Here is a 23,791-nt window from a genome sequence, read left to right on the forward strand (position 1 = left end):
GTGTTCATCCAGCTCTACACCTTGTTATCACATCAGGGTGTGGATGGTTACTGTTCTTTAACAACAGAATGTAAATTTATTGCACTGAAAAAAAACAATCAAGACTATTTATGCAAGTTACAAAGATCTGACACAAACAGCAAATCAATATTTCAGTCTCAATCCCAGAGAACCATTACTTCCATGACAAATCTTCGATTTCTTGTTTTACTGATTCTTTCCAGTTAATTTTTCTTGGTTTGCTAAGAGAGTTCTATGATTGATTTCTGTATCTGTTGCCACAAATATTTTGCAAAAAAAAAGTGTTAGCGTAAATGTTTTGAAGAATTCTTCATAAACTGCCCTTGCTTGGAAGCTTCACAAAGTAAAATCTCTTCTGCAAGGATGACTGGTTGCCCTGAACTTGTAGGAAAAAAATGTTCTCACATCTGAACTGAGGTCCTAATTGTTCTGAACTGAAGTCAAAAGCTAAACTAATGCTCTCTGGTCTGTTTGTAAACTCAGCAGTTGCATCCTTGATAATCATGAATCCAACATGGAACACCACATTGGACAAACCAATCTCATTGTAGCACTTTGGTATAGTTGAGGCCTTTTAGTCATGTATGGGAAATGACCTGCATAAATTTGGTGAAGTTGTGCATTAACAAGAGAATATGCTCAAACAGGATAATGCTGGGGGGTCAAGAACTTTAACGTCCATTATCAGGCCCTTGAAAGCAACTAAAGACCCCATGCCTAAGTACACAACTTGCAATTTTGACAGCAGATATAAATATCAGCAGCTATTCTAGATCAGTAACACCACAGTCTGGGTCTGCACAGTTGTCTTTTCTGCTGCTCGGTGTCCTGCTTCATCATGATCTGTTTCCAACATATGACATTTGAGGCCGCTGGGAAAGATAAGTTGCTTCACCTCTCTCTAGTTGACATGAAACAGACAATGAGGAACTCCGTATTCCACCCTCATCCTCTTCCAGCACTTTAACAGTTTCTGTTTGGACTCCCTCAAAGGTAACTGTTGGGTTGAAAGATGTTGGGCCATGAATAATGATGCGGTCTACCGAGTCTATGCCAATCAGCTGAAGCTGACTGAAGTTTTCAGATAGATGTCAAAGGTGAAATCACATCTGACTGTACCTGTATAGATCTGATTTGGATCTCACGCGGAAGTGCATCCGTTACTCTCCGATGAATCTTAGTCGGAATTCTAAATGGAATCAGGGTTGGAATGGTGTCTTTGACTTTAGGAATGGACATGGTATCAGGCGCAATGTTGGCCATGTGAGCAGAGCGAGGCTTACTCCCATGGTCAATCTTCCTACTAAAAACATCAGCATCTACTTGACCTGTACGAGATCTGGAATCAAATCTCCCAAATGTCTCAACACTACTCTTTCACCTGGTGAAAGTCTGGTCCTTATAATTAACACCATTCTCTCTTTGACTGGCCTTTTTATCATCCAAATGTTTCCTTGATAGCATCAAAGGAGTTTTTTTTTGCTTTCTAAGTAATTTCAATGCAACATGTAGCAGGTAGTCCTGTCAATCATTAACCTGAATTTGTTATAAGGATGTTTTTCCTACACTGATCATGAAACTCACCTTGCATTGAAGGCTTCTTAGCATACACTTGTGACAAACATCAACAGGAAAGGGTTGCACTAATCAAACATGACAATCATTTGTGATACCCAATTGGCAATCATGACTATCAATGTAGATCACTCGGGAAATTTTCATGCTACCTGCATGCTATACCACTCAAGCTTACATGTTGTCTTCACCAGAGCATAGCAAGGCACTGATTAGTTCTTAGGTGGTAAGGTCCACTGCCAAAGCTAAGACTGTTGATACTCCAGCACAGGATCAATGGTGCCACAGGAGAGGGACAACTCTGTCAATGTGTGCACACATCAGGTAGATAGGATAATTAGTATCCTGAATTCATACATCCAGTACCAGGACAGTAACGCTCAACTAGCAAAATTATGAGGATTGTCATGTAAGCTGGGCATTTGAGCTGTAAGTCTGTCCCTTAATGCGTATTTGGGATAGAATTACTAATCACATGGAAAAGATAGATTGATTAGGAACAGTCAGTATGGACTTCTAAAGAGGAAATCTTGTGTAACTAACTTGCTGAAGTTTTTTGAAGAAGTAACACAAAGGGCCAATTTTTGTTATGTGGTAATCATGGATTTCCAGAAGGCGATTGATATAGTGCCACATGACAGACTTGTAAAGAAAACTATAGATTGTGGTTTTAAAAGGGACAGTACCAATCTACAAGCCGGGTACCTGTCCCTGTGCACTAAATGCACTTGCAGAAACCTTTCTATCCTAGTTGGTGTTGTGCACTGAAATTTGGTTTTTAACTTCCAGAGCATCCTCCAAGTGGAAGGGAGAGGTGCCATGAGATAGCTGAGGGGTTAGCAATTATTGGTTGCCAATTTTTGAGGGACAAAAGGATGCATGTGGATGGTGCCCGTGGATTGTCCCTCTGTTGTATGAGAAGCAATATAGAGGCTCCTCCTAGCTAGCAGTGAGATGAACTCATCAAGTACCTATTCTGACTTATATGTGGAAAATTCTCAATGTCTAACTTGCTCAGCATGCTTGGTAGGACAGGAAGCTGAATACTAAGGAGGTGAATTGTGGTGGTACTAAGGTGTTTAACAAACTATAATCCCACTTAATTGGCAACTTGCCTCACAGCTCAGCAGATGCTGCAGCAATGCAGCATGATGCTCCCAATGTATATAAAGGTCTCGCTGGACTTCTCACACAATTCTGACATAAATCTCACCCATAGCTCATGTCATTCAGGCCCTTCCACACACACAGCAATGGTTGTTGACTCGTAACTGCCCTCTGAAATGGCCTAACTAGTCACTCAGTCATTTCAAAATCAGTAAAAGTCTCAAAAATGGAATTATACTGAATGAACAACTTGGAACCAGAAACAGCAACAGACGTGGCCCTATTGGTCCTGCAATGTGCCCCTTACTAACATCTGGGACTAAGCTCTCTCACAGGCTCGACAAACAAGAGTCTGACATCGTTATAGTAATATTTAATCAGATAGAACAAAAAGAGAAGTTGCTGGAAACGCTCAGCAGGTCTGGCAGCATCTGTGAAGAAAAATTCAGAGTTAACATTTTGGATCCAGTGACCCTTCCTCAGAACTGAGGAACTTAATCATGTGGTACTCACCTTGTCCCAAGCAGCATGATTGCTTTCCTTGAGAATGTCCTGCTGATGGGATAGGGCATAACCAGTAGAGGTGACAGCACAGTGATATATAGTTGGGAGGGAAGTTGTCCAAGAAAACCTCAATATTGACTCTGGACAATATGAGTTCTCATGGCATCAGGTCAAACATAGAAAGAAAGCCTTCTCTTGTTTTCCAATAACCCAGCTGATGATCTGTCCTCCTCTATGTTGAAAGCCACTTGGAGGAAGCACTGAGGGTAGTAAAGTCGCAAAATGTATCCTGGGAGGGGAATTTGAATGTCCATCGTCAGGAGCGATTTGACAGCGCCACAACTGATGAAACTGATTGAGTCCTAAAATACGTAGCTGTTAAACCGAGTCTGCAGCAGGTGGTGAGAGAACTAACGAAAGGGAGAAACATGCTTGAAGTTATCCTCATTAATCTGCCTGCTGCAGATGCATCTGTCTATGTCTGTATTAGTAAGAGTGACCATCGCATAGTCTCTGTTGAAATGAAGTGCTCCTCTTCGATTGTGCTACATGGGATATACTTTGAATAGGCCTAGCAATTCAAAGGCAATCATAAGGTGCAATGAGCCATTAGCCACAGCAGAATTCCACTCCAACCCGAGCTGGAACCTTGTCGTCCAACATATCTGCCACATTACCATTACTGTCAAGCCAGGGGATAAATGAAGAGTTCCAGAGGACATTTCAGGAACAGTACAGGGTTACTGAAGAATGAGATGTCACCCTGGTGAAACTAAAGCACAGGATTACTAGCATGCCAAGTGGCATAAGCAACAAGTGTTAGACATAGTTAAACAATTCCATAACCAACAAATCAGATCCACATTCTACAGTCCTGCCACAGCCAGTCATGAATGGTGGTGGACAATTAAACATCTCACTGTAGAAGGAGGTTCCAAAAATATGCCCATCCTCAATAGTAGAAGGGCAGTTCCCTCCATCACAAGATTAGGAAGTGGGGATGTTTGCTGAAGATTGCATAATGTTCAGCATCATTCATGATACCTCTGATATTAAAGTGGTGTATGTCTACGTACAACAAGAACTGGACAATATACTGATTTGAGCTGCCAACAATGCAAAAGACATGGCTGAAACATTTGCAACAGTGCCGAGTGGATGATCCATCTCAGCCTTTTTGGGCATTCACAGTGTTACAGGTGCCAATCTTCAGCCAATTTGATACACTCCATGTGATATTAAGAATCAGTTGGAGGAACATGATACTGAAAAGGCTATGGATCCTGACAGCATTCTAGCAATCATAGTGAAGACCTACAGTCCAGAACTTGATGCTGTCCTAGCTAACCTGTTCCAGTGGTGATGTCTGAAGATCATCCAGGTATGTCCTATACTCAAAAAGCAAGATAAATCCAGCCCATACAACTACCACTCCATCAGACTACTCCGATCATCAGTAAATTGATGGATGGAATTATCAACAGTGCTATCAAGCAGCATTTGCTCAGCAATAAACTGCTCAGTGATGCCCAGTTTGGGTTCCGCTAGGGCCACTCAGCTCCTGACCTCATTACAGCCTTGGTTCGAACATGGTCAAAAAAGCTGGAATCCAGGTGGGAAATGAAAGAGATGCCCTTTTGACATGAAGGCCATTTTTGACTCAGTGTTGCATCATGGATCCCTAACAAAACTAGAGTCAATGAAGATCAGGGGAAGGCTCAGCACTGGCTGGAAGAACCATACCTAGGTTATGCTTGTTGGAGGTTAGTCATCTCAGCTCCAGGACATCAATGAAGGAGTTCCCCAGGTAGATGGTACAAATTAGCCTGGTCATATATGCTATTACACACCTCTGAAACAGGTAGGACTTAAACCCTGGCTTGCTGGTCCAGAGGTAAGTTCACTACTACAGTGTCACAAGATCCCGAGATCCCTTGAATAATGTCCTTGAGCCAAATATCTTTGGCTCATTTATCAATGACCTTCCCTCCATCACAAGATCAGGAAGTAGGGATGTTCACTGACGATTGCATAATGTTCAGCATCATTCATGATACCTCTGATATTAAAGCAGTGCATGTCCACGCACAACAAGAACTGGACAATATACAGATTTGAGCTGCCAAACGGCAAGTAGCATTCACACAGTACAGGTACTATGCAATCACCGTCTCCAGCAAGAGAGAATCTAACCATTGTCCTTTGATATCTAGTGACATTATCATTGCTGAATACCCCACTGTCAACATCCATGGGATTTCCATTGACCAGAAATTAAACTGAATTAACTATAAAAATACAGTCACCACAAGACCATAGCAGCGCCTTGAAATCTTGCAATGAGTAACTCACCTCATAATTCTCCAAAGCCTGTCCAGTATTACAAGTTTCAAGTCAGGAAGGTGAAGCAACAGGCTCTACTTGCCAGGGTCGGTGCAGCTCCAACAACACTCAAGAAACTTGACACTACTGAGACAAATCAGCCCGCTTGACTGACATCACATCCACAAACATCCACTCACGCCACCACTGATGCTCAGTTCCAGCAGTGTGTATGGTCTACAAGATGCAGTACAGAGATCCACCAAACTGCCTTGGACAGCACCTTCCAAGCCTCTGAACACCAGCATCTAGAAGGAAAATAGCAGCAAATACATTCAGACATCACCACTGGCAAGTTCCCTCATAAGCCACGCATTATCTTAACTGGGAAATATATTGCAGTTTTGTCAGTGTTGCTAAGTCAAAATCCTGGAGATCTCTCTCTGATAGCATTCAGGATCTAGCTACACCAAATAAATTGCAGCAGTTCAAGGAGCCAGCTCACCACCAGTTTCTCAAAGGCAATTGAAGCTGGGCAATAAATGCTGGTCTAGCCAGTGACACCCACATCTTAAGAATCAATACAAAAAAAATTTCTGTTGTTTCTGCGATGCAGTTCTTTCAAAGCTAATGTATTGTTCCTCATGTAGACTTCCCTAAAATGGTCACAGTACTATAGTACACAGAACATCTAACTGAAGCTCTATGTAACCGAAAAATGACTTTGTCCCTTCATAACCAAGTTAAGTGAGATTAAAAAAAACTATTAGCTTTTTTGACTGTTCTTCTCCATTACAAATGTCCCCATATGATATTAACTTATTTCACTTTTTTTCGGAACAACATGGTTATGTTGTATTGACATGAGACTATAGCATAGCAGACGATTTATTATTCAGTTAGTACTGGGTTCCATATTTATAAACTGCACTGTTAAATAGCGCTTGGTAACACCTGTTTATACTTCATTTCCTTACAGGATGATGGGCTTGTGCAGAAAGGGCATACCTCTCATTGTCCATTGCCAATCTGTCGGCCAAGAAAATGATTTTGTATAGCCTAAATTCTTGGCCCATAAAAGTAGTGTTTATTTAACAAATTTCGATTTATTTTCACAAGGAGTGGGGTATTATAATTAACCTTTATTTCAGTGAACGTCTCTGAGGAGAGGTGTAAAATTAAGAAGAAATTATATCAATGTAAATAATAGTGTAAGTTATTCATCACATAATTTCTTGCAAGCCATGTATGTGAATTACTATAGCATAAACCTCTGGGAGAATCTGCCAACTTTATTTGTATTCTTCCTTCTTTCTCATAATAAGTTGTTTGAAATGTAAAAGATTAAACAAGGCTTATAACAACACTTTGTCCAAGTTTTGGACTTCTAAGTGGACTGAATTCAACCAATTTTATAACACAGCTTTTTTGGAAGTACAAGAACCCATTGCATTTCGAGCTTTAAATGCTCAAACATTTGTTATTCTTAATTTTAAAAATAAAATCCATATAATGAAAGGTTTTTAGTGTCTGTTAAGTGATGCTATGAAGTTCTTAACATTTAGATTTTCTACTTTCTACGTGGAAAATCTTGGCTCATGACTCTCCAACATAGTATTGTATCTGGTAATGTGCATATGATTCACTCTCGCGAGTACAATATATAAATGAAGAATACGACTGTTGTTACATATTTTAATGATGTGTTGCAATTACAGCTTATTACTGCATATTTGGTGGGCTTTAATTTTGCACTGACACAAAGCTAAATTATATGTTGTTTGCTGATGAGTTTACACAAGTGCAGAAATATAATAGTTTTATCAAAATGATGTTAAACTTATTGATATATGATACTTTTGACAGAATACATTTATTTCAAAGAGAGATTTTAACTGTTGACATGCATTATTTTTTGTAGCATCTTGTTATGTGCCAGGCACCTGCCAACATTGTGTTAATGTTAGAACTGGCCTTGTGCCACAATTTTACCAATAGAAATTTGAAAATAACAACATGTTTATAAATAAAAGACTACAAACCTCAACTTGACATACCAACTTAAGTTTTAAAGTTTTTTGTTTTCATTATCCATTTTTGCTTGATTTCTAAGGGTGATGGGAAACTGGCTCAGGCATGAGCCAAAAATCCCAAGGCAAGTCAATTTTGAACCAGATGATGGAGAATCCATGACATTGGTGTATGTTTTCATGCTGTTAATAAATATATGCTGTTGGGTTTTCAGAGACAGCAAGGAACAATTGCAACCAAAACCACCACTGGGATTAAGTTGGGATGAATTCTGAAACCCATTTTAAACGCAATCCAATTTCACTCAATACTGAGAGAAATTGAGAGTGAAATTATGTAGGGTTTAAAATCTAACTTGAAGCCATTCCTTTCCCATTGGATGTCCTCAGTCAAACCCAGAACTAGCTCTATTGATTGTAAATGATCCTTATAATTTTCTATCTAATTACCTCACCATTTCTTGAATCAAGTTTTATTTTACATAGGAACATAAGAACTAGGAGCAGGAGTAGGCCATCTGATCCCTCGAGACTGCCCCGCCATTTAATAAGATCATGGCTGATCTTTTTGAGACTCAGCTCCACTTACCCGCCCACTCACCATAACCCTTCATTCCTTTACTGTTCAAAAATTCATCTAGCCTTGCCTTAAAAACATTCAGCGAGGTAGCTTCAACCCCTTCACTGGGCAGGGAATTCCACAGTTTCACAACCCTTTGGGTGAAGAAGTTCCTCCTGACCTCAGTCCTACATCTGCTTCCCTTTATTTTGAGGTGATGTCCTCTAGTCCTAGTTTCACCTGCTAGCGGAAACAACTCCCTGCCTCCACCTTATCGATTCCCTTCATAATCTTATATGTTTCTATAAGATCTCCCCTCATTCTTCTGAATTTCAATGAGTATAATCCCAGTCTACTCAGTCTCTCCTCATAATCCAACCCTCTCAACTCTGGAATCAACCGAGTGAATCTCCTCTGCACCCCCTCCAGTGCTAGTATATCTCTTTTCAAGTAAGGAGACCAAAACTGCACACAGTACTCCAGGTGTGGCCTCACCAGGACCCTATACAGCTGCAGCATAGCCTGCCTGTTTTTAAACTCCATCCCTCTAGCAATGACAGACAAAATTCCATTTGCCTTTTTAATTACCTGCTGCACCTGCAATCCTACTTTTAGCAATTCATGCACAAGGACACCCAAGTCCCTCTGCACAGCAGCGTGCTGCAATTTTTTACCATTTAAAACATAGTCCATTTTCCTGTTATTCCTACCAAAATGGATTACCTCACACTTATTACTTGGCACTTAAAACATTTTTTGTTTTAACCTTCCATGAGATATGAACATCTTTGGTCAGGTGCCAAAATTAAGTTTGCACTGCAGTCATTTGCAGACAACATAACTTCATTGTATTTTACTGCTTTAACATTCAGTATTGCTGTTGACTTATTTTCAACTATTTAGCAACACTTGAGCATTGCACAACATTTTACATAATATTTTCAGTGCTGTCTATAGAAGAAACCTTTCCCCAATCATGTTGAAATGACATCCCACTTTAACTTCCCCTTTGCTATTAAGAAGGTCATCAATACAGAAGTTAAACTTAATATGCTCATGTGCCCAGAGCAATATATACACCTTGATAAATCACAGCTCCTGTATTTGCTGTGACTTGCATAAATCTATTCAATGTTTCAGAGCAATCTACAAGAAAAGTCAATCATCAACTTCAGGCAGCATAAGCTCTCTATCAAAACTCCCTCCATTTAGCTTTTCCAGTTTTTGCCATTGAGAGAAATAGTGATGCATCTACTACAAACTCAATTTGACTCATCTTCCTATCTCCGTCTTACTTTAAAGACAAATCAAAACAATTGTCAAAATATTTCATTGCTTATATACATGTGTGGGCAGGTGAACCATGACCTCCAGGATTGTTACAAAAATATTGACATCCTTCCATGAGCATGAATAGAAACTCAAAATTTGGAAGCCAAGTTTAAACCTAGCCATATTCTGCAATTTTCAAACTACAGAACTGGAAAGGACAGTATTCATGTAGCCAGGCATTGGATAATCAAATTCCTGTTGAAACCAGACAGGGCTGGAACTACCTGGCCAATTGATAATGACGACACTGTTACAGAACAACCATTGTTCACACCTCCAGTGAAGCTGATTTGTTAGAAGAATATTACACAGACTTGGTGGTACCCAATGCAGTAGGAGGCCACAGGCATAGCATAACAAACCCAGCACTTGACAGCTGAAGGTTCAAAACCATGTCGTGTGACCACCAAACATGGAAAACAGTTACCTCATTGGATCTTCCTGGCCCACCTGGTGCTAATATTGGACACAGGCCACAGAATCTTTAAGAAGAATGTGAAGAGTGGGATAAAAGGGGCAACATGGAGCCCCAGCTCTCTTTGTTTTTTGCACCTTCTTCGACTGCATCTCCAGAGAGCACCTTCGATGGGCAGCTGAACTGCACAGTGTCTCCAATTCCTTGTACCTCATGGTGTCATCAAACTGACCTGATCCAGAGAGACCACGCCAGTGAGACAACCTGAAGACCAGAACCAGTCTTAACAAGAGGAGAAATCCAAAGCCAAAACTGCAGATCTGAAACATCAAAAACCAATGAACAGGCTGTCCCAGCTTTACTGAATTGGTATTATCAGTCCTTTTAGACAGACAGTTCAAATGCAGCTGTTGGAACTTGTGGACAAGGTGTTGTGAATCCTCATAAGTGCATGTCAGACATAGATAGTCAGTGTAGATTTAAGAAGTTTCATTTAGAGATTTAAGAATGTTTACGAAAGGGTCATGTGAAGAGATTGATAGAGTTTGATAAAGTTTAATATATAGTACTAGGGTCTGATAAATACTTGTCGCATTTGTCTATCTCTCCACGCAAAGTGCATGAGGTAAAAAGAATTCTTGCAAACTAGTCAATGTTAATCAGGGTACATTTACCAACCCTTTAACTTTATAACGTCTGTTTCTGTGATTAAGAACTACTTTAAAAATTGCATTAAATCTGAGAATTACAGTTTGTGAATGTCCCAACCCTTATTACATGACAAATACCTGATTGGATTCTTTTCATTTGTCTATTTAGTTCTCCATTTTCTGGAAATATGTTAGCACATTAGATGGGGGAAAGCTGTATTGTGTTTTCTACCAAGTGCATTTACAACAACGTGTGAAGGCACTAACAACATCTTGCTAAGAATTAATGAAGGGTTATGAATGCCGGAAGACGGCATTACCTGTCATACATAGTAATGGTTCTGAAAGAGTTAATGATGATCTGTTTTGATTTCTGCCCAGTTTGATGTCATTACACAGTTTTTAGGTGGAGGAACAGATTGTCTTGCACAAGGTCCTAATGATATTCCTGGCTCCTTGTGGTTTTAATTATGCCTAATGGTTAGTGTTATTTGTAGCTATTTGCTGTTAAGTAATAAACTATACTTTGTGATGTATGTCAAGTGCCTCTTCTATAGTGGTCAATCTTCTATTATATTTAGACAGGCCCTTAGAATCAGCATAAGAAGGATGATTGGTGTTAGCCATGATTGGTAACCAGAGGATGTGACAAGTTGTTAGCACCGGTTCCTGGAAACATAATATAGCGTAAATTTGAATTCCATTTGATCTTAAAGAGGAATTGTTTTTAGAGACAAGTGAATTTACCATATTGAGAACCATACCACTTTAAGAAGAGACAGTTAATCAGCAGCTGAAATGTGAAAATCAACAAATAGTCAGCTGCACTTGTGAGAGTTTAGAAGGATGAGATGGGGATCCCACTGAAACTTATAGAATATTAAGAAGCCTGGACACAGTGGATAAGATGTTTCCATTCAAAGGACAGACTAGGACACAGCCTCAAAGTGAAGGGACAACCCTTTATAACTGAGATGAGGTGCAATTTCTTCAATCAGAGGATGGTGGATAAGTGGAACCCATTGCTTCAGAGGGTTGCAGAGGCCAAGTCAATGAGTGTGTTTAAAACAGAGATAGATAAGATCTAGATTGGTAAGGGGATCAAAAGTTATGGGAAGAAGGCCAAAGGAACAACGTGGAAAAACATATCAGCCACAATTGAATTGTGGAGCAGGCTTGATGTGCCAAATCACCTAATTCTGCTCCTATATCTTATTGTCTCATACAATCAGAAATGAGACAACATGGCACAAGTGAATAACTGTCATGAGCATAGCTTCTCTATTGGTATCTAATATTATGTAACTGTGATACAATATAACATTTTCAGCTTTTCAGATGATACAAAATTCAGTGGGAATGTGAGTTGTGAGAAGGTTGCAAAGGGGCTTCTAGGGGATGTTTGACAGACTGAGTCAGTGGGGATGAGCATGGCAGATGGAATGTAATTTAGATAATTGCGATCCACTTTGATAGGAGGAGTGAGGGTGCAATGTATTTCTTGAGTGCTGAGAGATTGTAAAGTGTTGATGTCCTAGGTATCCTTGTTCAAAAGCCACTGAAAGTTAGCATGCAGGTACAGCAAGCATTTCAGAAGGCAAACAGTGTACTAGCCTTTATGGCAAAAGGATTTGAGTACAGGAGGAAAGGAGTTTTGCTTCAAATGTGTGGAACACTGGAGAGGCCACGCCTAGAGAATTGTGCACAGTTCTGACCTCCTTACCCAAGCAACAATATACTTGCTATAGTGGGAGTTTCACCAGATTGATTCCTGGGATGGTGGGACTCTCCTATCAGGACATACTAAAGAGGCTGGGCTGACTTTATCCAGAGTTTAGGAGAATGAGAGGCAATCTCATAAAAACGTACAAAATTCTTAGAATTAGATAGAATATTTACAGAAAGTTAGTTTTCCCAGGCTGTGAGTTCCAGAACCAAAGGATGCAGTCTCAGAATAAAAGGCAAATCATTTAGCACTGAGACAAAGAGGAATTTCTTCACTCAGAATGTGATCAATCTTTGAAATTCACAATCTCAGAGAGTTGTGGAAGCTGAAAGTTGTGAAGCAGAAAGAGAGATCCACAGATTACTATCTCCTAATGACATTAAGGGATATGGGCATACAAGAGAATATGGTGTTGAGGTACATGACCGGCCACGATTCAAAATGGTTAGAGGGGTTTGAGGGGCTGAATGGCCAACTCTTGCCTCTTAAATGTGTACATTAATGCAAGTATCTTGGTTGAGATTCATTTATACTTATTTTATCCCTGTTAGTAGCCTTAATTAATCTTATTTCAGTATTGGTGACAGGAGAATATTGCCGAGGGACCTGCGCTAAGAAAGTTTATGCTAGTTTTCTCCTTTTTATGGGAGATAATTGGTCATAAAAGAAATAAGTAATGAATGTTCTGTGTAGGAGAGAGGGTGAGAGAATAAGGATCTAACTCAGACACTGATAACACCATAAAACATAGGAGCAGAAGTAGGTTATTCAGCCCATTGAGTCTGGTCTTCTATTCAACGAGAACATGGCTGATCTGATGATCCTCAACTCCACTTCCCTGATGTTTTGCCATTACCCTTGATTACCTTACTGATTATAAATGTGTCTATCTCAGTCTTAAATATGCTAAACAACCCATCCTCTACAGCTTCTGTGGTAAAGAATTCCACTATTGGTATCATGTCTTTGAAATACTTCATGGAGCAGACTTTGAGTCATGGCATTGCAGTATACAACAGAAGATCTGTGGTAAATCTCCAGGAAAAATAGACACCCTTGGGCGGTCTGGAATAACAAGTTCCTTTTTTGGAGAAGAGTTTAATGTTGGGTGGCATGTGATAAAGTTGGAACCTGCAACAAGGGATTACATTACTTAATTAAATAGGCATTAAGATGTTGTTAGTGAGATTAGCTTCAGGGAGGATAGCACTGAGGATGAAGGTATACTAAGCTGAGCTCAGTTGGGGTTTAATCAACTTTTCTTAGGCCAGACCTTTAAGCTCAAACTCAGTTTCTCAGTTGCGATCAGACTTTAAGAGAATCAAGTCGTTTGAATCCATCATGACATTTTTTTGGCAAGATAGTCATCTTCTCGAATCCGCATTAAAAACTTAACAGTCAATTTGTTCATTGACTTGTAGCTGGTGAGATGGATAAATAAGTTTTAACAAATTTAACAAAGTAGTCTTTAAAATAGTGCAGGACCCATATTTCAATATTGAAATGAGAATTGTGGTCATTTAAAGTGAGTACTAGAATCCTTCGGAATAAAAGGCTCTGGTAAATTGACCAGTGGCCTGAATGGTAAATTAAGTTTGGACCATTGTTCTGTAAATCCTCCACCATGTTGGCTATTTTACATCCAAAACACAAGGACAACAATGTCAAATTTACTCACCTTGGAATGAAAGTTTAAATGAGGTCCAAAAACAGGTGCAGCGATCATAATGCACAATGAACCCATTCACTGCTCTGTAAACAGCCCGCAAACATTGTGCTGTTTTCAACCTTACAGTGCTAAGTGGCTGTGCAGTACAACAAAGGTCTGAATCCCTGTGAAGCTAGCATCACTTAAAAGCTATACTGCCCCTCTTAACAAGGAAGTGCATTCTGGCTGCAGGCAGTATTGGAAGTTTCAGGACAAGGCTATCTGACTTACTAGAGCATGAATATCGCATAATGAGGCACAGAATGTAAGGCATGATGCTCTGATACAGTACTGGTGGCCTTGCCACAAGGAAATAGACAGGACAGAGAGGTTGCCTATCCACGGGGGATCAGAAAGCCCTCCAGACAGGCAATGAGAAAGCAATTGGAAGAGATCACCATTGTGACTGATACCTGTAGCAGAACTGCAAGGGTCGATATGTAAATGCAAAAGTAGTTCAATTGCCTCTCATGAGTGGTCAAGATAAATGAATGCATGTTCAAAATGCCGTTCTTCCCCATAAACCACTAACCTCTCTTACTAATCAATTCACTACTTCCACTTGACTCACCTACCAATAAGCAAGTTGTGGTATTCACCACAACTCAGACCTAACATTCATGTATATCATCTAACTCACATGCATACTTACTGCTGCAAACCTGATGCCCATATTTCACAACTTGAATACGTTGTCAGTTACTAAAGAACATAACCACACCACTGAAACACATTGCACTGCATGCAATGACACATTTTCTGTTCTCTAGGCATCCTTTCTGTATTCATTGGTTAGAAACTTACAGACAAGCAATTAAAGTAGGGTAGACGACAGCTCCTAAAACTAAAGCATATGTGGAAGTCCTTGTCAGGCAGCTGCCTTTCTCAAATGGAAGATGGAACAGAAAAGAGAAGGAGGGTAAAGGAAGAGTTCCCTAACACTTTAGCTAGCGCAGAGAATGCTGCTATCACAAGCTGCTGAGATGCTGAGATTAACACTCTGTGTACCGTCCGGCGGTTTGACCTCGAGTATCAGTGAACTGCCCTCAAATGTAACTGTGGGATTGCAGTAGAAAAAACATGGGGAACAGAGGTGCTTTAATGAGGATTTACTGCAAGAAATAAAGTCTCCAGAGTAAGAGTTGAGTGGGACAATATAAGAGGAATGGATCGAGAAACTGACCTGCAGTGAGACCAGTAGCTGAATGATATCACGAATTATAGCATGACATGAGTACAGGGGAAGAAACTGACAGGTGAGTAGGATTGGTGAATACCTGGAGGTTTTAAAGGAAAGGTGAACTCCAGAGTTTGTGTTTAAGTCTCCAGTGTTTTCGATTCTCATTTAAAATAAAACTGCTCAAATATTAGATTGATACTGGTGATTTCTTTCCTTTTTCTTTTTAGTCTTGTAAGAACAAAATATCATTACAGTAAAGTGTAAAGGGCAGGGAATCTTGAGTAATTAATTTATAAATTAAATTAAATCAAATAGCAATGTTAGGCTGGGTGATGTGTTACTGCTGCAATATGTGGAAGCTGTTAGACACTAATTTGATCTATTACATCTGTAGTAAGCTTTCACAGCTCAAGGGTCTGAACTGAGAAGCTGGAGTCTGGGTTGCAGACATCGCGCCACATCAGAGAACGGGAAAGTTACCTGGACACTTTGTTCCAGAGGTGGATCACACCCCTCAGATGACCTAATTCAAAATTGGACTGTGATCAGGCACAAAAGGTGTCACTGCAAATGAGGCAGATATGAGGACCCAGGGAGTTACAATTGAGGAGCCTTGGCCGCTGCAATTGTCCAGTAGTTATGACATTCTTGCAAGTTGTGCAGATGACAGTGGGGTATGCGGGGAAGATAAGCGATTTGACAATGGTGCCTCGGTACAGGGAGCCATTCAAGTTGGGGGAAGAAACAGGAATGCAGTTGTAGCAAGTCACGTTATAATCAGTAGAAAACGCAATGTTCTTTGCAACTATGAGAAAGAATTCTGAAGGCTGTGTTGCTTGCCAAGGTTAAGGAAATCTCCTTGGTGACGGAAGAAGTTGTAGGGGGAGGGAAGGGATTAAGGAGTCATTGTCCACAATAGTACCAGGAATATTGATAGGACTGGGAAGGAAGTTCTGCTGCAAGATTTTGAACAGTTAAGAGAAAAATTAAAATGCAGAAACTCCAAAGTAATAATCTCTGGATTACTGCCTGAGTCACAGGCATAGGGTAAATAAAGTCCAAATTTGTGGCTGAAAGATTTGTGTGGGTGAAATGGGTTTCTGTTTGTGGGGCATTGGCACCAGCACTGGGATGGTCTTCACTCGAACTGTCTTTGGCCAGTGTCATAGCGAATTGAATAATTAGGTTTGTAGAGAGAGTGCTTGACTAAGTTTAAGGTATTCAGGCAGAGTCAACATATTTTGTGAATGAGAAATCATGATTGATAAGACTGTTTGACCTCTTTGTGGAAGCAACATGTGCCATGGATTAAGGGGAAACAGTTAGTGGACTGTATTAAATTTCCAGAAGGCAATTGATGCGGTGCCATATCAAAGGCATTGTGGAAGGTAAATGTTCACGGTAAGGGGTAACATATTAGCTTTGATAGAAATTGGCTGGCTAATAGGAAGCAGTGAGTAAGTGTAAGGCTGTACGTTGTGCCAAAGAGATCGCTGTTGGGAGCTCAACACTTCACAATTTATACAAAAGACTTGGATGAAGGGATGGAAGATATGGTTGTCAAAATTTGCTGATGACACAAAGATAGGTAGGAAAGTAATTTGTGCAGAGGATCCAACAATGTTACAAAAAGATATGGATAATTTAAAAGAGTGGGCAAAGATGTGGCAAATGAAGTATAATGTGAGAAAATATGAAGTTGTCGTTTTGACAAGAAAAATAAATAAGAAGTGTTTTACCTAAATGGTGAGCTATTACAGAGATCTGAGATGTACAGGTACCTGTGTATCCTTGTTCATAAATCACTGAAGGTTAATTAACAGATACAGCAAGTAATTAGGAAAACTATAGAATATCATCATTTATAATGAGGGAAATTGAATAAAAAGGTAAGGAGGTAGTGCTTCAATTTTGCATGGCAACCACACCTGGCGTACTATTTAAATACTTTTAAGTAGCTAGTGATGTCTTTTAGCTATTTTATCCTTACCAAAGCAAGAACAAAATTCATCAGGTTTTTGTTTATGTTCAGAGTGGCATCCAAATAAGATGAAAAATTACTTACAAAATGCTAAAATGTTTTGTAATGGTTAGAATTTAGACTACGTTTTGGACAAAGTAGAAGAAAAGATGACAAAATAATTTTGCAAAATGGAAGAGAGCTTAAAATGACTTTTGGATCACTATTGATTAAGAAAACCTATTTAAATAAAACTATGGAAGGTGGCCTAATTATGTTAATTTGAGAATGTTTTGCTCCACCCCTTAGAGATACAAGCAAGAAATTTAACCCTTCTGCTCACAACTGCTTTTTTATAATACACTGTCAATTCACCAGACATTATGAAATTTTGAGTTCCTAAATTAACAGACATGATTGGAGATTATTAACTCATTGGACTTCTCAAAAAGCCACAATGAATTTTGGTTATGGGTCTTCTTAAAAACAAGTTTCACTGGCCACCTTTGTAATGATACCTCAGCAAGAAACTTGGGATTCTTGCAAATTTAATTATTTATCTCCAGCCATCCTATTTGAAGTGAAGACTTTGCCTTTAGAGACATGGCTTCAATCATACAATCCAGGGGGATATTTTATTCGACTGAAAAGTTTCCGAAGAGCTCCTGAATGAGATAGAGTGGTACTTAATGGGATGACCCACTTCGAATCAAACATAAAGTTCAGAAAAAGGGACACTACACTGTATGGGAATGGGAATAACTCACCTTGGGTGTAATTCAATTGAATATATCAACTCAGTACTGGTGTACGTTCTCATGTATGAAACTAATAAGTTGAAAGTTTTCTCTTGTAGCTATTCGTCTCCTTGCCTACAATCCTTAAAAGAATTTGGTTTGATAGGCTGGCCACAAACAAAAATTTTGGGACCATCGATCTTTTGAGATTACCTGAAAGTCAAGAAGACTTCCCAGATAAGGCAGTGGGTGGACAGAAGGAACATGGCCCAAATCAAAAGTTTTGCTGCAGAGTTCCAAGTTGGTGACAGAATTGGAATAGATTGAAACATGCATTAAACACTGGGAAACATTAATGACAGCATCTGCACAGGCAAAGAGTAAGCGATCTTCTATCCTAAGATGAAATGAATGAATGGCAAAAGGGTTCCTGATGAGTGCATCTTCAGGCTTGCCTTGATAGTGGACACAATTTGCAAATCATAGGGTGAAGTACATAGAACATAGAACATAGAACAGTACAGGCCCTTCAGCACACGATTTTGTGCCAAACTTTTACCCTAATCCTAAGGTCTATCTAACCTCCACCCCTACATTATACTATCATCCTTATGCCTATCTAATAGCCGCTTAAATGCCCCTAATGTGGCCGACTCCACTACCCTCTCCGGCAATGCATTCCACACCCCGACCGCTCTCTGAGTAAAGAACCTACCTCTGACATCTCCTCTGTATCTACCTCCAATCACTTTAAAACTATGCCCCCTCATAATAGCCACAAGTACCTGCCATAAAATTCCCAGCCTCTGATCTGATGTTGTAACCATGGTATTTATATGGTTGGTCCAGTTTAATTTGTGGTCAATGCTATCCAGCAGGAGTTGATAGTGTAAAATTCATCAAAAATACTGAATGGTGGTTAGATTTCTCTTGTTAGAGATGGTCATTGGCTGATACTTGTAAGGCACAAATGTTTCTATATGCTGATTTCACCTTGGAGGCAGTATGAAAAAGGTATATTAGCTTGGTTCTTCAGATGTAAGTGTTGCCCTGTGATGAGAGGGTGAGTAACTGTGCCTCTGTTCTCTGAAATTTGGTAGAATATGCAATTAGATTATTAGAACATGCAATATTCTGGACACCAAGGGATTATGGTTGGAAATCCGGAATTCAGGGAACATGCCTCAAAGTAAAACGTCAATCAATTAGAACTGAGACAAAGTGGAATTTCTTCAGTGTACTGTGAATTTTTGAAATTGTCTAGCCCAGAGTTTATGTATGTTTCGTTATTTTGTATATTCAAGCCTAACATTCAATATTCAAATCGCTGAAGGATTAAGAGATACGGGGAGCAAAGAAGAAAAGTTTAAATAAAAGATCAGCCATGACTATATTGATGGTGGAACAGGCTTGAGAGGGTAAATGGTCGACTCTTACTCTAAATCATAATTTTAATTCTTACGTTCCTGTGAACCAAGATATTGGTGACTGAGTGTTAGAGGAGCTTAGGTTTTACAGATAGTACGTAAGATACCAGATGAGGTACCTTTGAAAGATTAGGTTTTGAGGTAACAAAAGCATGGACAGTGTTTTCAGCCACTCATTAAAACAGAAGCAGGTGATGTTTCACGGGTGAATTAGATTGTTTTGATGACAAATATGGAAATGGAAGCTCATCTCCAGGTCCAATAGAGTGCCAAGGGCTGCAAAGGATGTTCTCTGGCTGTGGATAGTGGTCAAGCAAAGGGATAGAGTCATAGACTAGGAAATGTAGAGCTGCATTCAATCTGCCAGACTGAAATCTTGCTCACTGATTGGAAAAATGGCAGGGAACTCTCATAAATTCCACAAGGGAGGCCCAATTATATTAAATTCCCTTCAGGCATGCAATTGGCTACTACCACACATTCTTAGGGATTCAAGACCCTGGTAGGACTAACAGAAATGGTGTAGCTGCTGGCATCGCACTCAGCAGAAGGCTGGGGTCACCGAGAGACTACCTTCCATAGATGTATGAGGGTGGGATGGGGATGGCACCAAGGGAGTTGAAGGGTGCCTGGATGTATGGCAAAGGTTTTCAGAGGTGCCCGCTTTCCTAATACCAGGTCACTGAAAAATGAGGAGTATTCCACCCCCACCACTTGCATCCCACCATCCGCAGCACTATCCCCTATCCTATATGAGACAGCAGATAACCTAGTTTGTGTTGTCAGCAAGGGTTTGTTGTGTGACCATTAAGAGGTGTCAGAAAATTCTGTAGCTCTGAATTAAATTCTGACCCACCATTATATTGCAGAGGGCTCAGGGATAATAAGCTTAATTGACCATTCTGCCATTGGTAGCTGGGAATCCTTTGTCATCCCCTTCCGCAATCTGACTCAATCAGGGAAGGTTTTGCTGCCACTAGGAGTCTGACAAAAGACCTCTCTTGCAAATTGTTCATTGTCAGCCATGGGATTGGAACATCATTCACTAGATTCGCATTTATTGCCCATCCTGAATTGCCCTTGAGAAAGTGGTAATGAACTGACTTTTTGAACTCCTGCAGTCCTTGAGTTGTTGGTACACTCGCAGCAGTGTTATGATGGAAGTTCCAGGATTTTGACCCAGAAATACTGAAGGAATTATGACAATATTCCAAGTCATCATAGTGAGTGTCTTAGAGAGGAACGTGTAGATGGTGGTGATTCCATGCATCCACTGCCCTTGTCTTTCTAGAGGGTAGTGGTTTTGGAAGGTGTTATTGAAGATTAAACATGCCTGGCAGCAGTGGCTCCCAGTGCAAAAGGCAACATTTAATCCAGGCTCTAGTTTTAGCTACAGACTGAAGACAATGGCTTAATCCTTCCTAGTATTTAATTGAAGAAAATGTCTGCTACTTTAATATTGGAAGTCAGATATGTGACAAGTCAGAAGTGGTGAAGGACTTTGAGATTCCAGGAAAGTTTTGGTAAGAGTTAAGAACAGGAGAAAGAACCTCTCTTTGGCTTGTGGATAAGGAAGAGCAGGAGAGTTGACCAAGCCTGCCTACTTCTGCTCTGCTGATTTTGCTGCATTCCCACACAGGTACAAAGAAAAATAATCCATTATGTGGAGGTTTTTGACTGAATAATCCCTGGATTGTCAGTGAGCTTGTACAATTTTTCCTTAAGTCTACTAGCACACTATGCAGGAGATTCTGGCATTGAGTGCAAGCTGTATTGGTAGCACAATAGATTTTAGCGGTTGTTTACTTTAATAGGCTTTGAGGCATCATGCTGGGAATGTTTGGGGACTTACACCCACACTTACCGGCAGCCTACCTGATGGCACAGTCTTCCTGCAAGTAGCTTTCCACTTGGGCTCGTGCATGCTCAGCATCTTATTAAGGAAAGCACATGGACTCCTGACTCTGCCTACTCAGTCACAGGGCTGGTAACTCTGCAACCTCTTCTACTCCATCAGAAGAGCTGGATACTTTAAAGTAGGTGGAAAATGACAAATATGGCTCAGATGGAATCACCCTTAGAGGCATACATGTATATTGCAAATTCTAAGGAGTAAACATTTATGTCTCTAAGAATGGCTCCTTCTTTGTGATATGATGCTTTCAAAGGCCCCTTTATCTGTTGCAGGAACACTGCCTTCATTGAGATGGTGAGTCATCCTGGTGATGGTAAAATACTGCTCATAAAAATGGACATATAGGACCAATTATCCATTAAGTGGCTGCCTACCTTGTGTTACAGACAGCTGATCCAGGTCTCTGGCTCTTTCCTGGGAAACCTCCCTAATGGCTGTTTTATATTTATATCTCAGATCTGTGCAAAGATGACAGTAATTTCTATGTATGCAACATGTTTTATTCAGAATGCTTTAAAATGTCTTTTTCATGCATTATACTCTTTGCTTCCAGCAAAGCAATGTGTTTTTTTTCAAACTTTTATCTGAGCCCACACCTAATCAAGCACAGTGAGCATCAGCATTAAACAGACTCACTTACTCAAATACTGAACAATTGAACAAGATATCATTCTATCCCTTGTAAAATTAAAAGGCTGTATTTTAATTGATCTTAAACAGCAAACATTTATACATCAAGTCATTTCTTTGAGTTCAACTTGTCAGTTTTTCTAGAAACAGTCTTTGATTTATGTTGGTCTCTGACATCTATGCTGAAATCTATGAACTTGAGATTATGCTCCTGTACGATCAATTTCATTGAATCAATCTATGAAACATTGAACTGCAAAATGACAGGGATTTAGATGAGCTGATTGTCTATTAACGTAATCAAGATTGAAGGCCAGATTCTGATGTGGAAATGCAGCCAATGTCAGGGGATGAGTGCAGAAAGTAAATGATCCATCATAGAGATACATCCACCAATGTTCATAAGAGTGGATATAGGCAGCTTCTTCCAACACCGGTAGAGTATTTATGTTCAGTAACTGCCAATGAGTATGATGCATAAGAAATTGGTTGTTTGCTTTCTTCAATGTATTGTGAGATTATAACTCCAATCACATTTCCTAACTTATCTATTGTGATATATTTCTCCTTGTGGGTTGAAATGCATGAGGACTGACTGGGGCTGCTATCCCTGCTCTTACCATTTCAAATGTTGTTTCTTGTACACTTGTTCAGTCCTTTTGCATGAAATCAATGCTGTTTAAATTCTGTTGTCTTAAAGAAAACAAGGAAGCTCTGAAGAAGAATCACTCTAGACTCAAACCATTATCTCTTTCTCTCACCGCAGATGCTTCCAGATCTGCTGAGTTTCTCCAACATTCTCTGTGTTTGTTTCAGATTTACAGCATCTGCAGTATTTTGCTTTCAACTGTTATCTTAAAGTTTCAATACTTTTGCAATATAAAAATCCTGAAGATGCTTTTTGCCTCTAAGATTTTAATTTCTGTATTTCTTCAATACTGTATTAAATTATTTCAATAAAGCTTTGAGATCAGTTAACAGGCTAAACTGTATTTCATTACTCCTTTCAAGCTTTAATTTGCATTAAGTAGTAATACCATGTTTGTATGCTATTTAGTGGAGTTTCTACACCTTTTTTAACAAGCAAGATGGTGGCATCCCACATTCTGTAGTGTTTTCTTACCTTCTGCATCCACAATGGAGGATTCTTATTTCTTTTTGGGTAAAATGGTTGTTTTCTGATCTTTCAAGTCTCAAAACGCAATACACATTCTCTTGCATCATCTTTTAAATAAATTCATGTGGCGCTGTCTAAATAGATCTGCTCACTAATTTTGCTGTTTATACCATGTATTCTTATCTTCCTTATTCTTAAAAAAATATTTTAACCTTTTCTGCTGTTGGACTCTTTCTCCAAATCTTTTATATTTGTCTTTTTGTCACCTTAAATAACTGCTCCAGCTTTCTGTTACTGCAGTCTTGGTATAAATTAATTTTCTGGTCCTCGGCCTGTCTGCTGTAGTTGTGCCTCATGAGGCCTATTCAAGATGGCGGGAAAGCCTGCTTTAAAGGATAAGTATTCCTGTCCTTATGATTCTTCCCAGCTTTGTATTTTGCAGTTCTTTCATTAAGATTTACCCCCTTGCCCTCAGAGGTCTCTAACAGTACTCCTGGACCTCTCAATCACTCTCAGAGCTTTTCTCTTTAAGAGCTCTATCTTTTATTCAGTTCCTAACCCATACAGTTTTTCTTGCACCTCTTCCTAACTTGGATGTGGAGGATTCCATTTGCAGCGTGCTGTTACCCTGGTACTTCTCCACTGAGTGCTGTTGATATTTTCTAATCAACCTCTTTTCAGACATTACTAGACACCAGTGGAGGAGGTGGAACTCAAACCCAGGTCTCCTGACTCACTGAGCCACATTTCTAGATATATTAAATCAACCTTCTCAGATATGCACCAAAACACCTCTGGAGGAACTGGCACTTGAACCCAAATCTCCTGACTCAAAGCTTGGGACACTACCACTGCATTATGATTGCCCAGAAATCT

This window comes from Rhincodon typus, chromosome 5 (genome assembly GCF_021869965.1).
Source record: "Rhincodon typus isolate 14 chromosome 5, sRhiTyp1.1, whole genome shotgun sequence".
Lineage (NCBI taxonomy): Eukaryota > Metazoa > Chordata > Chondrichthyes > Orectolobiformes > Rhincodontidae > Rhincodon > Rhincodon typus.